Source organism: Mus caroli, unplaced genomic scaffold (assembly GCF_978045245.1).
Source record: "Mus caroli unplaced genomic scaffold, Mus_caroli_1 scaffold_11, whole genome shotgun sequence".
Taxonomy (NCBI): Eukaryota; Metazoa; Chordata; class Mammalia; order Rodentia; family Muridae; genus Mus; species Mus caroli.
In genome coordinates this window covers 114,306,547-114,321,611 of record NW_028227266.1, presented here as the reverse complement: position 1 = coordinate 114,321,611, position 15,065 = coordinate 114,306,547, and the positions used below count along the sequence as shown (strand labels likewise).

Here is a 15,065-nt window from a genome sequence, read left to right as displayed (position 1 = left end):
CTGATGTTTGTCTTTTTTGGGGGGATGGGGTACAGCAAACTTTATTGATGGTATTCAAGAGTGTTTGGAGGGCTCCCTAGGCCCCTCCTGTTATTATGGGGGTCTGGGATGGAAATTGTGATGGAGATGCTCAGTGTTGGAGCTGAGACAGGGACTCCTCAGCAACTGAGGGCCTCTCTCTTGCTCTCAGTGTCCTTGATGGGGTGGGTGGTTCAGGGTTTTTTACTCCTTGGAGGTCATGTTGGCCATGAGGTCTACCACCCTGTTGCTATAGCTGTATTCATTCTCATATCAGGAAATGAGCATTGCAAAGTTGTCATTGAGAACAATGCCACCCCAGCATCAAAAGTAGAAGAATGGTAGTTGCTGTTGAAGTCGCAGGAGACAACCTGGTCCTCAGTGTGGCCCAGGATGCCCTTCAGTGGGCCCTCAGATGCCTGCTTCACCACCTTCTTGATGTCATCATACTTAGCAGGTTTCTCCAGGCGGCATGTCAGATCCACAATGGATACACAGGGTGTAGGAACATGGAAGGCCATGCCAGTGAGCTTCCCTTTCAGCTCTGGGGTGACCTTGCCCACAGCCTTCACAGCACCAGTGGATGCAGGGATGATGTTCTGTGCAGCCCCACGGCCATCACACCACAGCTTTCCAGAGCGGCCTTCCACAGTCTTCTGAGTGGCAATGATGGCATGAACTGTGGTCCCTTCCACAATGCCAAAGTTGTCATGGATGACCTTGGCGCGGGGGGGGGGGGGGCACTAAGCAGTTGGTGGTGCAGGATGCATTGCTGACAATCTTGAGTGAGTTGTCATATTTCTCATGGTTCACACCCATCACAAACATGGGGGCATCGGCAGAAGAGGTGGAGATGATGACCCTTTTGGCCCCACCCTTCAAGTGGGCCCTGGCCTTCTCCATGGTGGTGAAGACACCAGTAGACTCCACAACATACTCAGCACCGGCATCACCCCATTTAATGTTAGCGGAGTCTCGCTCCTGGAAGATGGTGATGGGCTTCCTGTTGATGACAAGCTCCTCATTCTCATCCTTGACTGTGCCGTTGAATTTGCCGTGGGTGGAGTCAGACTGGAACATGTAGACCATATAGTTGAGGTCCATGAAGGGTCATTGATGGCAACAATCTCCACTTTGCCAAGTGGAGAGCAGATGGCAGCCCTGGTAACCAGGCCCCAAATATGGCCAAATCTGTTCACACCATCCTTCACAATTTTGTCTACGGGGCGAGGCTGGCACTGCACAAGAAGATGTGGCTGTCTCTGGAACAGGGAGGAGCAGAGAGCGATGTTTGTCTTTTGAAAGAGGGTCTCACGTAGCCCAGCCTGATCTCAAACTCATGACATGGTTGAGGATGACCTTGAACTTCTGAACCTCCTGCCTTCCCCTCCCAACTGCCAGGGTAGTTAGTGTCTGTCTGTGTGTCTCACGCCTATTTACACATGCTGGGAAGTGAACCCCAGGGCATCGTGCATTCAACCAACTGAGACACATCCCCAGCTCCCCAGCTCCCCAGCTCCCCTTTATAAATTGTTTATCTGAGCTGATTGTTACAGTCACAGAAACCTGACACATACAAGGTGGGAACATGGGCAGAAGCTGCATGTCCTACGTGGTAGAACCCTGCATCCATGCATGATGTGACAGTCACGCTCACAAGTAGCCTCTCACGCGTCAGAGTGGCGGGAGTACGAGCATTAGACCTTCATCTGAGATCCCATCCACCCCTCCTTACGTCAGCTGTGCATGACCCTGGGACATCCTAGAGTTGACAGGAGGCAGCAGGTTGAGTGTGGTTGGGTCTGTAGTGATGCACCTTTGTGACTCAACACCCAAGCTAGGGTGGATATTTTGGAGCTGCAGCTATTGAAAGGACGTGCTTCTGTAAGTAATTCCAGTCCACTCTTTGGTTTACCAAGCTGGACTTGGCTTGGAATCACTTCTTTTGTGCGTCAAGTTTCCTATCCAAGGTGAGCAGATGTTTCTTTTCCTCCGTGAAAGGTAACATGACTTTATAGGTTATTTACCAAGCACTTACACAAGTAATAGGTTCTGGGTATGAGTTACTCAGTTTCTTCGGCACAGCAAGATGGTCAAGGTTTTAGACATGAGGAGGCTGAGGCCTAAGGGCATGTTTGTCCAACTTATGAGCATCTGACATACCCAAAGTAGTTTCTTTTATCCATCTATTTATTGACGTGTGTGTGCGCGCACGTGCGTGAACACACACACCCATGTGGATTTTTTTTCAGCTGCTCTGATTACTAGCTGGAGTTACAGGCATATGTGTGCTCACACTCAACTTGTTACATGGGTGCTGGGATCCAAACTCAGGGGCACCTACCTCCAGTTGAACCAGCTCTCCAGCTCCCAAAGACCTGCTTTTACCCACTCCACAGTGTGGCCTGGCCAGATCCCACCTATGGCAACATCTACACTAGTCTCTCCTTGTCCTAGACCATCACTCTCGAGAGACTGATGGGAGCTTTGGGGTAGCTTACTATGCAGTGGCAGATGGCTAACATTTGAGCTGTTTTCTGCACAGTGACAGAGGAAGAACCAGAAGGGCAGGTGTTCAAACCAAACCCGGCAGAGGGTGACTCAAAGCTGCTCCTGTAAAAACAAGAGCCCTGTCCTAACTTGGGATGAAGTTTCTGTTTCCCTAGTTATTGGATAAAAGCCCAACTAGGGTAAAAAAACAAATGAAACAAAACAAAAACTTGTGCTGTGAACTCCAAGGCTCAACTAGCTTTCCAAAGCTCAGGGCAAGGTTAGCCACCCCTCGGAGTCTGCCTGGCTGGGACTGCATCATCACTTCAGAGCATTCACTAGTAACTCTTGCCAGATACCTAATCAATAATTAAAGAAAATTAGAGCCCAAGCCAAAAAGAACTATCATAGGTACACAGTTCAAGTTTAATCGACGAAAGGGAACCAGGGCTTTATTTAACTGTAACAAATGGCAAAAGGAGAGGTAGTAGTTTTGGTTTGATTTTTTTGTTTGTTTGTTTTGCTTTGACAAAATAGAAAAAAAATAAGCCCTGAAAAATAATGCGGGGGGGGGGCGGTAGGGGGGGAAGGGTGCTTGCCTTGTGAGGCGGGGCTGAGAGCTCCTGGCTCTACAAAGCAGTTATGAGGCAAGGACAAACTTCCTTGGTGGCAGGTGTCTTTGACCTTGCTGTCTGGCCACACCCACCTTCCTTAATTTCTGACCCCTTCCAAAGAAATGGCTCTGATCTTTTGGTGGGTTACACCTCAGGTGTGATTTCTTTTAAAGCAAGAAGTTGCCTAGAATTCCATTATGATTTCGTTGGAGAAAATTAAATCTCAACAGCATGTGTGAAAATCTGCACTGACAGCTTGGGGAGGAAGATTTCGTCTTCTACTTGCAAATTGTGGCTGCCAGTGTCTTTCCCTCCTATCTCCATGCCTTCAGATATAAGAAACAGAAGCAGGCTTTACACACAGCACACAGCATTGGGCTTTCTCATTGCCCTCCTAGGTTGGGTTTCATCAGGAAACGATTTTCTGCTTTGAAGTGTTTGGGAGAGGATGGTCCTGGCATCCATCTGCTGAGCTGATCTGCCCCACTTGCTCGGCTGTGCGGGCTCCATGCTTTTGCTGGGCCATGTAAACTCTCCTCTGTGGCTTTTTCAGAATGGGGTGACAGCTTCTGGCAATGCCAAGGGGGAAAAAATTTAAAGGAGGAGAAAGTGGCTATGGCAGTGGCTAGGGAGGAGACACCACTCCATCCTGAGTCCCAAATCTGACCCCCAGCAACACTATAGAGACACAGTAAAGACAGTATAGAAACACCATAAAAGCACAGTTGTAACTCCAGCTCAGGAGTAACAGAGAACAGAGGACTGTCCAATGGGCCAAGCCCAGGCTCAGTGAAAAACCTTGTCCCCAAAAATAAAGGGAAGAAGAACCTGGGAAGACACACTAGCAGTTCTCACAAGAAGAACCAGGTTCCGTTCCCAGTACCCACATGATGGCTCACAATTGTCTAAAACTTCTGTTCCAAGGGATCTGACACCCTCTTCTGGCCCCCAGCAACACTTCATGTGCATAAAGTAAATTTCTAAAAATAATAAGGACAAGCACAATTGAGGAATATGCTTGAGGCACATGTGCACACACACACTCTCACATACACACATACACACAGTCACACACATACACACACAAACACACTCACAAGCACACTCACTGGCATACTCTCACACATACTCACACGCCCTTACACACACACATGCACAGAGGGTGCAGGATCTTAACTGGTGGGGTTAAGTTGGGTGCTCAGGATAAATGATGCTTCAAACCCAGATGAGCCAAGGCATCAGTTACCCTCCTTAGCTGGCTGCCACTCACCTGTCCCTGCTGTAGCTGACTGTTCTGTTATAGCTAGCTACCCCTGCCATTCCATCAGGGCTGACTGCTGGGAGAAACACCTTGGTCAAGCAACGCGTGTGCAAGTACATCAGCATGCCTATAGGACATCAGCAGGAGGGATCAGCTGACCCCTAGTTAGCATCCTGCTGGTACCAATTACCAAATCCTCCATCCAGATACCTAATCTAGAAATGATGAAATGATAACACAAGTCGATTGTGTCCCAGGGACTCCCAAGTAACAGCTGACGGAGGAGAAAGGCTTTGTGGGGTCACAGGCGTGATCCCTGCCCCTTCAGACCCAACCATGATTGCTCACTGCTGAGGGGGTGACCAAAATTAGCAAGTTGATTATAGCTGGACGTTTTGTGGCTGAAATAGAATTTCTCAGCTAATTGCTGGAAAGAGGCCAGATGTTGGCTGGACAGAGCTCCATATGGTGGCTTACGTGCTCTGTGACTGAAACCAGATGCAGGCAGGGTACATGCAAGAGTTTCTTAAAGGGAAACTTCCAGAACAGGTGCTTCATCTCCTGACAAGAGGAGGAAGAGGAGAGGCTGGGCTGCTCCTCTGGATCGGGCACTCAAAGAAACAGAATCAAAGCAAACAGGCTTCTCCCTCTGGAGACAGTTTCAAAGGCCAGGCTATTTCTTTCTTCATCTGAAATCCCTTCCCTGGTAATTTCAGTCTTCTTGTAAATGTTCATGTCTTTCACAAAGCTTCCCTGTGTGACATCACTTACAGTGCTTGAGATCTGATTAAATTGCTGCCCCAGTAAAGTTTTTTTTTTAATTATTACATTTATTAGTGTGGGGAAGGGGGTTACGTGTGCTGTGGAAATCAGAGAGCAACAGAGGAATCAGCTGTCTTCTACAGGAGCTTGAACCAAGGTCCCCACACCTGGTGGCAGACACCTTTACCTGCTGAGCCATTTTACCAGCCTCCAGAAAAGATTTTAAAGCATAAACACAAAACAGGCTTGCACCATGCTAACATTACAGATGTTTTCAAGATATGCTTGGGGAAATTTCTTTTTCAATCATCCCAAATAAAAAGAGATCTTCTGAAGCCTAGTAACCTATCACCAAGAAAACCATTTAGCAATCAATATTGACCACTGAGTGTGGCCTTACAGATGGATGTGTTCTTTGGCCCAGTGCTCCTAAGTCTTTGACCTTCAGAAATAATCAAAGGTGTGAAGATAGTGTTGGCCCCGCTCATGTTTTCTGGTTCCTGTCTGAAAGCTGACCTAGCAGAAGCTCTGCCCTTAGTGATCAACCCCGGAGGACTGGAATAGGAAGACCTGCATCAGGAACCTTCCAGTCATGGAAGCATGATCATTTGCTCATCTGGATTTTCAAGGTTTTACTTCAATAGATGCATTACTCATGTAAAAGTGTTTTCCGAAACCCATTTTTGAATTTTAAAGTACTTAGCTTAAACCAGGCACGGTGGTGTACACTTTAAATTCAGGCACTCTGAAGCCAGAGGCAGGCAGATGTCTATAAATGAGGCTAGCCTGGTCTACACGGTGAGTTCCAGGCCAGCCAAGGCTACAAAGCGAGACTCTATATGAGAGGGTGAGGACGGAAAGGGGAGAGGATTTAGCTTGCAGAAGTTTTCTAATTTAAAAAAGTTAATAAACGAATGCAAATAAAAGGCTATGGAGCTGCATTTGGCGCAATTCCATTGTTTGAAAGAGAAATCAATTTATTCTCTGCCCCCTCCACTCACACACCCCTGAAGCGCACACACCAATAATTGCCTGACTCTCTTTGAAGATAAAATAGTGTATTAATTTCTTCCCTTTGTTCATTTGTGTAATTTATCATTTTCATCTATGAACATATAATATGTGTATAACTGAAAATATAGTTAACTTCACATCTGGGTAACAGGAGGCCATAAGCATGTACAAAAAGGGGAATTGTCAGGTGTCTCTCTCGTCTTTCCCTGCCAGTTTCTACTTACAGTGTACTGGTGTAGGCTTGGGACTTCTTTCTTATCATATGTTAAACAGAGCCTCTTGGTTGCCGAAAGGTAATCTGGAGCTGAAACCCTCAGAGAGCCATGAGCCATCGACCCAGTGGTAACCTTCAGAGTGTACCATGTGCATTTAGAGCTTAGACGTAGGTCTTTCTCAAATTGCTAAAAAATTCTGTCTAGCTGTAAATAAATGTTGACCTAGCCCAGGTCTCTGGCTCTTGGGGCCTGCTGGAGCCTGGAGCTCTCTCTTACCTGGGCAAAAGGAAAATAGCACACATAGTGTGTAGAGGGATTTTAATTCAGCAACATGGCTGCTCTGGCAAAGGCTTACATCCAAAGACCTTCTAGGTCTGTGTGATCCAGCCATAATGCAGACATGTCCTAGCTTTGGGTATGATCTGGCTGGAATAAACCTTTAATCCCTAATAATGGAGATAAGGTTAGTTTGTAGAATGAAGCAGCCATGTTTAAAAGTGACATCTAACTAAGGGTTAGAGAAAGTTTGACAGAATGAGTCAGAGGTAGGATGTGCCCAACTCACAGGAGAACAGCACAGGAAAAGGAGGCTACTTGAGATCAGAAGTGGGAGGGGGTTTGTGGCGTGTAGTGTGTGTGTGTGTGTGTGTGTGTGTGTGTGTGTGTATGTGAGTTTTACAGAGACAGGTTGAAGAGAGAACAAGCGAGACACAGGTAAAAGAACAAGCCAGAAAATGAAAAGGAGCCAGAAGGTTAGAACAAATTGCTGAAGTTAATATGAGGCCAGGTAGAGCAGTTCAGCCAGAAGTCAAGAGAAGTCTGATTGAATCAGTCAGCTTGGAAGATTAGATTGTATAGAGGCTAGAAGCTTCCAGGCTTAGGTCTTGGGATAGTGAGACCCGAGAAGGAAACACTCTGGGCTCAACCCAAGCCATGTAACCACACAGCTTGGATACATCTCATCCCTTCATCTGAGGAAATAAAAGTGACATTTAAAATAGTATCCTAGTTAGCTTTAACTGCCAACTGGACACAGCCTAGAGTCACCTTAAAAGGTAGTCTCCACAGATCAGATTGGCCTGCGGGCGTGTCTGTGGGGGATTGTCTTGATGGACGTAAGTGGTGTAGGGAGTCCAGTCTACCGTGAGTGGTACCATCCCCTGCGTAGGTGGTCCTGGACTGCATAAGGAAGCTAGCAGAGCATGAGCCTGGGAGTGAGCCAGAGAGCAGGATTTCTGCTTTAGGTTCCTGCCCTGTCATCTCTCAATGACTGACTGTGCCTGGAAGTACAAGCCAAATAAGTCCTTCCTTCTCTGGTTTGCTTTGGTCGTGGTATTTATCCACAGCAACAGAAAGGATGTGTTGATCATACAGGGTATAACCTTTCAGCCCCCGAGTCTGCCCTGGGCTCTCACATATAACTCTATTACAAAGTTTCCTCCCTGTGATCTGGCCCCCTGCTCTCCTGATCAGGAATGACAGCAGGGTTCCAGTTCTCTCCCATCCTGTGGCCTTTCTATGGCTCCGGCTTTAACTCTCTTATGATTCACTGGCTTAAGAATGTTGGGGAATTTTTACATGTCACTTGGCATATGGCAGTTTCAGGAGAGACTGCCTCAAAGATAGGCCTGGAGTTGTCCCCTCTCGTCTCTGTCCTTGTCTGCTGGGGAAGGCATGTGGTAAGGACAGCTGTAGTAGGAGGGACTGGGTTCCACCCTGGGGAGTGACTCCATATGACAGGGCAAATGGAGGATAGGAGCAGGTGTCCTTTCCCTTCCCCTTCCTGCTTACCCCCACAAGGTAACCCTCCTTGCAGGAATGAGGATATTCTAAAGAGACGTGTGTGCCTGTCCCTCTCATGCCTCTCCTCCTTCTCAGTGGCATGATCACTGCCATCAGACCGGTGGCCTGGGAGAGAAAATGAAGCAGGGATGGCAGGAAGTGATGAGACCTCAGTAGAGAGACAAGCTTCATTGAGCAGCTTGGTTCATTGGAGGGAACATGGGCTATTTAAAAGGGGGAAAGGAAGTTTAACCTGTAACCTGATCACTAGGCTATGGGACTACCCCAAGGGTGCAGAGGTGGGAGTTAGGCTGGGACATGCAGGCTCAGAGCAGAGAGGAAGCGGTCCTACTCCTGCCAGTCTCAGGATGAGATTTTTGGGGTTTGGACATGTCTTGACCTCAAGATCCAGACCGGCTCCTCTACTCACATGGCGTTCCGGTTCCATTTTGATTATCAGACTCTTGAGATGATGGACTCTGTATTAATCAGAGTTCTCTAGACCAATGGTCCGCAATCTTCCTAATGTTGTGACCCTTTAATACACTTCCTCATGTTGTGGTGACCACCCCCAGCCATAAATGGTTTTTGCTGCTACTTCATAACTATGATTTTGCTACTATTATGAATCATAGTATAAACATCTGTGTTTTCCAATGGCCTCAGTCAACCCCTGCGAAAGGGTCACTCGACCCCCAAAGGGGTTGCAACCCATGGGTTGAGGGTCACTGCTCTAGAGGAACATAACTGGTAGTGTGTGTGTATATGTGTGTGTGTGTAAGTGTGTGTGTGCGCGTGTGTGTGTATGTGTATGTGTGTGTGTGCATGTGCATGTATGTGTGTGTGCATGTGCATGTATGTGTGTGTGTGTGTGTGTGTGCATGCATGTGAGTTATTAGAGTGGTTTATAGGCTGTGGTCAGACTAATCCAGCAATGGCTGTCTACTAATGGAAAGTCCAAGAATTCAGTAGTTTTTCAGTCCACGAGGCTGGATGTCTCAGCTGGTCTTCAGTGTATGACAGAATCTTGAACAAGTATGCTCTAATGCCAGTGAAGGAATGAACTGGCCGGGGAGAGTGAGGGCAAAGAGACAAAGAGCAAAGGCTTCCCTCCTCCATGTCCTTTATGCAGGCTGCCGCCAGAAGGCATGGCCCAGATCTAAGGTGGATCTTCCCACCTCAAAAAATCTGGATTTAGGATATGTCTTTCCATTTCAAATGTTTCAATCAAGAAAAATCCCTCACAAGTGTACCCAGATGTACTCAAGTTTATAACCATGAATGCCCTCACAGACTCTGAGGAGTTAGAATTTCCCCAGAAGTTTCATGCTGAGGGTTAGAAAGGGCTGACGGTTCTTATTGCCCAGGCAGAGATCGCACACATTTCTAACGCTTTCGGGCCTCCTTGCTGGGGAGACTGAGGTCCACTGGACTGAGGTCCAGACAGTGTGGTAGGTCAGTGTTGGGTTGAACCACACCTGGAGCAGAACTGCCTCGTCATACCTCTCTCCCTTTATTTCAACCTAAACCTCATCTCAAGAGGCTAGAAATGGAGAAGTCATCTCTTTGTTCCTCTTCCCAAAAGGGCCACGGTGAACTATTCTGCTTTCTCACGATGGCTAAGTGGATGTCCAGCCTAGCTTGTTAGAGCTTCCAGAGCTCAGGCTATGACCGTCACAACTCCACTAATAGTGTGTCCCCACCGGAGCACTTCTTATGAACCCATGGACACGTGAGACCTCGTCCCAGAGCCAACCTTCATGGAGCCTGACTCTATGAGAGGACTTATTCCCATCCAAGGGATCTGGCCTCTTCTTCAAGGAGATTGTCACAAAGCCAAATCCATGCCCTCTTGCTGACACCACCAAAACTCAGGAGCAAGCATGACAGCACTAGGCCAGGGGCCTTCATTTGTACTCTTCACTATCAACCTGGGAGAGCCTCAAGAAACTCTCTGGGTTGAGCCCCAGCCTACCGACCCTATCTTAAGTGGGCTGGAATAAAATGTTCTCTGATCACTCTGACAAACGACCCATGTGGACACAGGAAGTGGACACAGAGCATCCTGGGAAGAGGAGAAACAAGTCACCCTTGACAAAGTCACCTTTGCCATCAAATGCTCTAGGCTGCTGATCCGGTTTCTAAATCCAGTTGTTCCATTTACAGGACAGGAGGTGGGGGCAGGGATGTGGCTGCTCCTGTGAGTCCCAGCCACATAAAAGTCATAAAAGTGATACATTTGTTTTTTGGGTTGTGATTTAGCAAAACAAACTCCAACCAGCACAAACCCTCTGCGTCATGTCACATCGCATATCGAGTGTGAGCCCTGAATCCCACGGGTGTTCCCCTGACATGTAACAGCGAGCTTTCTCCTCACCAGGGACAAAAAACAATCTTGGCTATATCAACACCTAAGCCGGGGAGCAAACACACCTTCAGTGCTATGTGCTGAGCTTAAGGGGGGATGGGCCTGTGAACACCCCATCTTCCAGGAGGCTACTGCAAAGGTTAAGTCAGGGAAGAGGGACCGGCAAATAGCTCCATGGGAAAAGCACCTGCTGTGCTAGTGTCAAGATCAGAGTTAAGATCCCCAGAGCCCATAAAAAAGCCAAAGGAGAGGTGTGGGTCTGTAGTCACACTGCTCCTGCGACCAGATGGAACAAGGTGATTAGACACAGGAAAAACCCTGTGCTCAGGGGTCCCTAGCTCGGCACATGCAGAGGAATAAGAGCACCCATGTTGAGCAACATGGAAGGCAAGGACCAATCTTTAACACTGCCTTCTGACCTCCACACATGCGCACACATGACCTGGCACACGTGCCCACACACAGAGATACACACATGCACATTTTTTTTTAAATCAGCAAATCCTTTGCAACTAACTCCACCCTGGGAAGAGCAGTATCCCTCCTCTCCCGTTTTCTTCTTGCTAGGCCCATTCACTCATCTCCAAAAGATACAGAGGAGAGAGTGTTCTAGCTTCCTGTTATTACAGACTGTTAAATTTTATACCGGGTCCTAATTCTCCACTTGGCTCCTATAATCACCGGCTTTTATTCTAGAAAACCCAGCTTTGTAATTAGCAAGATAGAGATCTCCATGATTCGAAATACGTGCTAAGCCAGTGGCAGCTTCCGCCCACCCAGGCACCGACGCCAACGCCGACGATGCCAACGACGCCAAAGCCTTCAGAGAGATAACCTGCAGAGACACAGTTCCAGAGAAATCTAAATCTCAACCCAGAAATAACAGCTTCTTCCTGGGAAGCAGCCATCTTGAAACAGCCCCCTCCCCCCCAATGGCAAGGGCTCTGAATGAGATATGATGAAAATGGGCATGGTTTAGTCCGTAGATAAAATCATGATGTACCTCAAAATTGGCACTCTTAGTTTACATGAGACATTGACTCATCGCTGACCCAACCAAAGAGAGAATGGCATAGATATCAGATTAAACCAGCCACGTGAAGAACAGATGAGAACACTGAATTTCCTGTTTTAAATCTGTCTAACTTTGTGAGTGTGTGTGTGTGTGTGTGTGTGTGTGTGTGTGTAGTGTGTGCACACATGTGTGTACAGGTATGGGTGATGTGTGGTGCTGCACATGTAGACCTGTCTGTGGAAACCAGAGGGCAAGCTCGGGAGTCAGTCTCCACACACCAATCACTATGTTTTTGGAAACAAGAGTTTCCTTCTGCCTGGGGCTCTCCAAATCCGGCAGGCTGCCTGTCCTGCAGGCTGCAGCCCCAGAGCTCTGCCTGTCTTTATCTCCCAGTGCTGGGATAACTAGCATGCATCGCCATGTTTGTTTCCACAGATTTGGGGGATCAAACTCAGGTCCCCATACTTGCATGGTAAGCACTGAGTCATCGATAGAGCCCAGCACTTCTTTTTGGGTCCCAACACAAGCAAACAGCTATATAAAATTATATGTATATATACATATATACATATATATGTGTATGTATGTATGTATATGAAATTAGCACTCAGAATAAAGTGTGAGGGATACTGGATGCAGTTTAACACATATATAGTATACCTGATGTGTAAAATATACTTCAGTTTTTATCTATTGCAGTCAATCATATTAGCCACATTTAATATATGGTCTGAAACAGACTGCATTGGAAGTCCAAGCTTGAGCTCAGACTTGCAATTGCCCTGTTAGGGTTTGATTGTATTGCTAATTGCTATGACCTGAGCCCTGCTCACTCCCCAAACACAAAAACAGACCTGGGAGTGGCATTTTCATGTCATGGAGGACTCTAAGACAGGAGATCTCAGTAGGTCTGAGCTTCGGTGAGAAGAACCTTTGCATTTATCAAACCTCTCTCTCCCAGAGTCTCGCCACAGACCTTCGGAGGGTGGAGGGACACTGGCAAGCTCTGGGAGTGAGTGGGATGTGGTCTTAGCTTGCTTCTGTTGCTGTGATGAAGTGCTAACTAATACTTACTTGGGCATGAGAAGGATTATTTTGCTTTATGCTTTCAGGTCCCAGTTCATCACTGAGGAAGTCAGGCAGGAACCTGGAGGCAGGAACTGATGCAGAAGCCATGGAGGACTGCTGTGCATTGGCTTGTTCTTATGGTTTCCTCAGTCTTCTGTTTTATAAAAACCCAGAGATGGCTATTCCCTGTACACTGGGTCCTCCCACATCAATCATTAACTAAGAAATGCTCTATAGATTTGTCTACAGGCCAATACAGTGAGGGCATTTTCTTCGTTGATGTTTCATTCTTCTGGATAGCTTGTGTCAATTTGATTGTGTGTGTGTGTGTGTGTGTGTGTGTGTGTGTGTGTGTGTGTGTATGTGTGTGTGTGTGTGTGTGTGTGTTTGTGTGTATCCCATGCAGGGGTGTTGGCATTGGTAGTTCTGGAGAACAGTAAGATGATAGATTCATGGTTTTGAGCCTCCACATTTACGACAATGTTAAAACAGCAATGCAAAGAAATACAGTGGGGTTTGGGAGCCGGGGAGACAGCTCAGTGGGTAAAGTGCTTGCTGCTGTGTTAGCATGAGCACCTGAGTTCAGATCCTGGGCACCCACAGAGAAGCTGAGGATGGGGGCGTGGCTTCGAGCTCCTTGTCAGGGAGCTGTTGGGAGACAGGGGGATGGATGCCAGTGGTTCACTAGCTGGCTGCAGTAGTGACTATCTCAGAAATATTTTCTATATAGAGGAAGACTTTCCGATACCACCCTCTGGCTTCCACATGTGCACACATAGGCACATGGATACACAGAGAAGGAAAGAAGAGTATTAAAGTAGGGTGTTCAATTATCTTGCTTACAACAGAGCTTGAAATCCCCTGGACAAGCATCCGCCTGGGGAGAAGCCCAAGCACAGCTTACACAGAGCCTGGGACCACCTTCCCCTGTTTCTTCAAAGCAGATGGGATTAACCAACTGTGTCTTTGCCTCTTAAGCAACAAATACCCAGGTCTCTGGGGCTGTCCCAGGAGATCGCAGCATTTTGCAACCAAGCAGGAATAAACCCACAAGGTCTGCACCTTGCCAGCTCCGACCTGCTTGGCTTGGAAATTGTCACTCCTGCACCTGGTCCGTCGTACATTTCCATGAGCCCCAGAGCAGCGCAGATCAATCAGTGTCCTCACGAAGGGAAAGGAAGGAGAGGCCCTTTAATTTCTTCCTTGCTGTGAAGTGCAATAAATAACACCAAGCCCTGGAAGGGGATTTCCCAGATGCCCTTGAAAGGATTCTCTGTAGTCCAGAGAAAGTTCTTTTCCAAGCCCCCTTCATTGTCCCTCTGGCTCTGAGCTTTCCCCTGTGCACCTATCCCACTACATCTATCTTATCTTCCACTGACTCTGAAGTCTTGGCAGTCTTTTGATTTTTACCATCAGAAGCGAATAGAAGGCTGGGCATGAAGTGACAGGCAGTTTCCTCTCAGCTGGTGTCCTTGTCCTCTACCACCAGCCTGAAAACTACATTTCTGACTTGCCTTCTGCCTGGCCTTGCTGACCGTGGCGGCTCTCACAAGACTTGTGAAGGTGGGAGGAGTGGAAGGAGGGAAACAGGCCTTTTTCTGTAGATTCGGTCTGTCTCGAGAGCAGGGGTAACCTCTGCCAGTGATGGCGGAGGCAGAGGCAGCGAGAGAGAGCCGGGCCAAGTGGAGGCTGCTGCTGGCCCTCTGCCAATCTGCCAGCCTGGCTTGGGCTCCAGTTACACACCATGAACCTTGAAGAGCGCCCCTGCCTCTGTGTTTTCTCCCACACAAAGGTGGCGGCAGCTTCTGCGGTTACGAATGCCAGGAAATCTGATATTACTTTCCTTTCCTCCAGTCCCACCACCACCAGACGGAGCTGCCTCTCGGCGAGCCGGGAGCAACTTCTGTTTTCCCACTAGACTCTGGCTGTAGAGTGAGTGCGTCTTTCTCGTGCATTAGTCAGGGACAAAGGGCAAGTGAGACTCTTGTCCTGCGTCTGCTTCAGGCTCTTAGCAATGAAGTTTTCACTAAGCTCAAAAAAAATAAAATCAAAGTAGGGTCCTGCCCAGATAAGAAAGTGTCTGGAGTCTGGCAGACTAGTGACAAATGAGGGTAGGAGCCCATTCTTTCTTAAAGGCTCCTGTCCACGAGTTGCTTTCTTCAGATCCACTGCAGACAGTGGGATCTGTGGCGCAGTCGGGAACTTCACATCAGGGAATTCATCTAAGGAAGCTGTTGGGTAAGCTTGCAAATGTAGCTCAGTGGGTAGAGTGCTTGCCTAGCAATGTGCAAAGTCCTGGCTTTAACCACCAGCACCTCAGGAACCCACTGTGGGTGTACACACATAGACCCCATCCCCCAGACAGTGAGGCAGAAGGATTAGGTACTCCAGGACATCTGTGGCCACATCGTAAGTTCAAGGCCAACCTTGGAAAATAAGACCTGACCTCAAAAAAAAA

The 15,065-nt window shown here is 47.7% G+C and overlaps 1 pseudogene; it reads right to left on the bottom strand.

Moving 5' to 3' along the window:
* Positions 1–254: 254 nt before the first annotated feature.
* The window catches only part of LOC147002165 (glyceraldehyde-3-phosphate dehydrogenase pseudogene), a 34,207-nt pseudogene continuing 19,396 nt past the window's right edge, over positions 255–15,065 (bottom strand).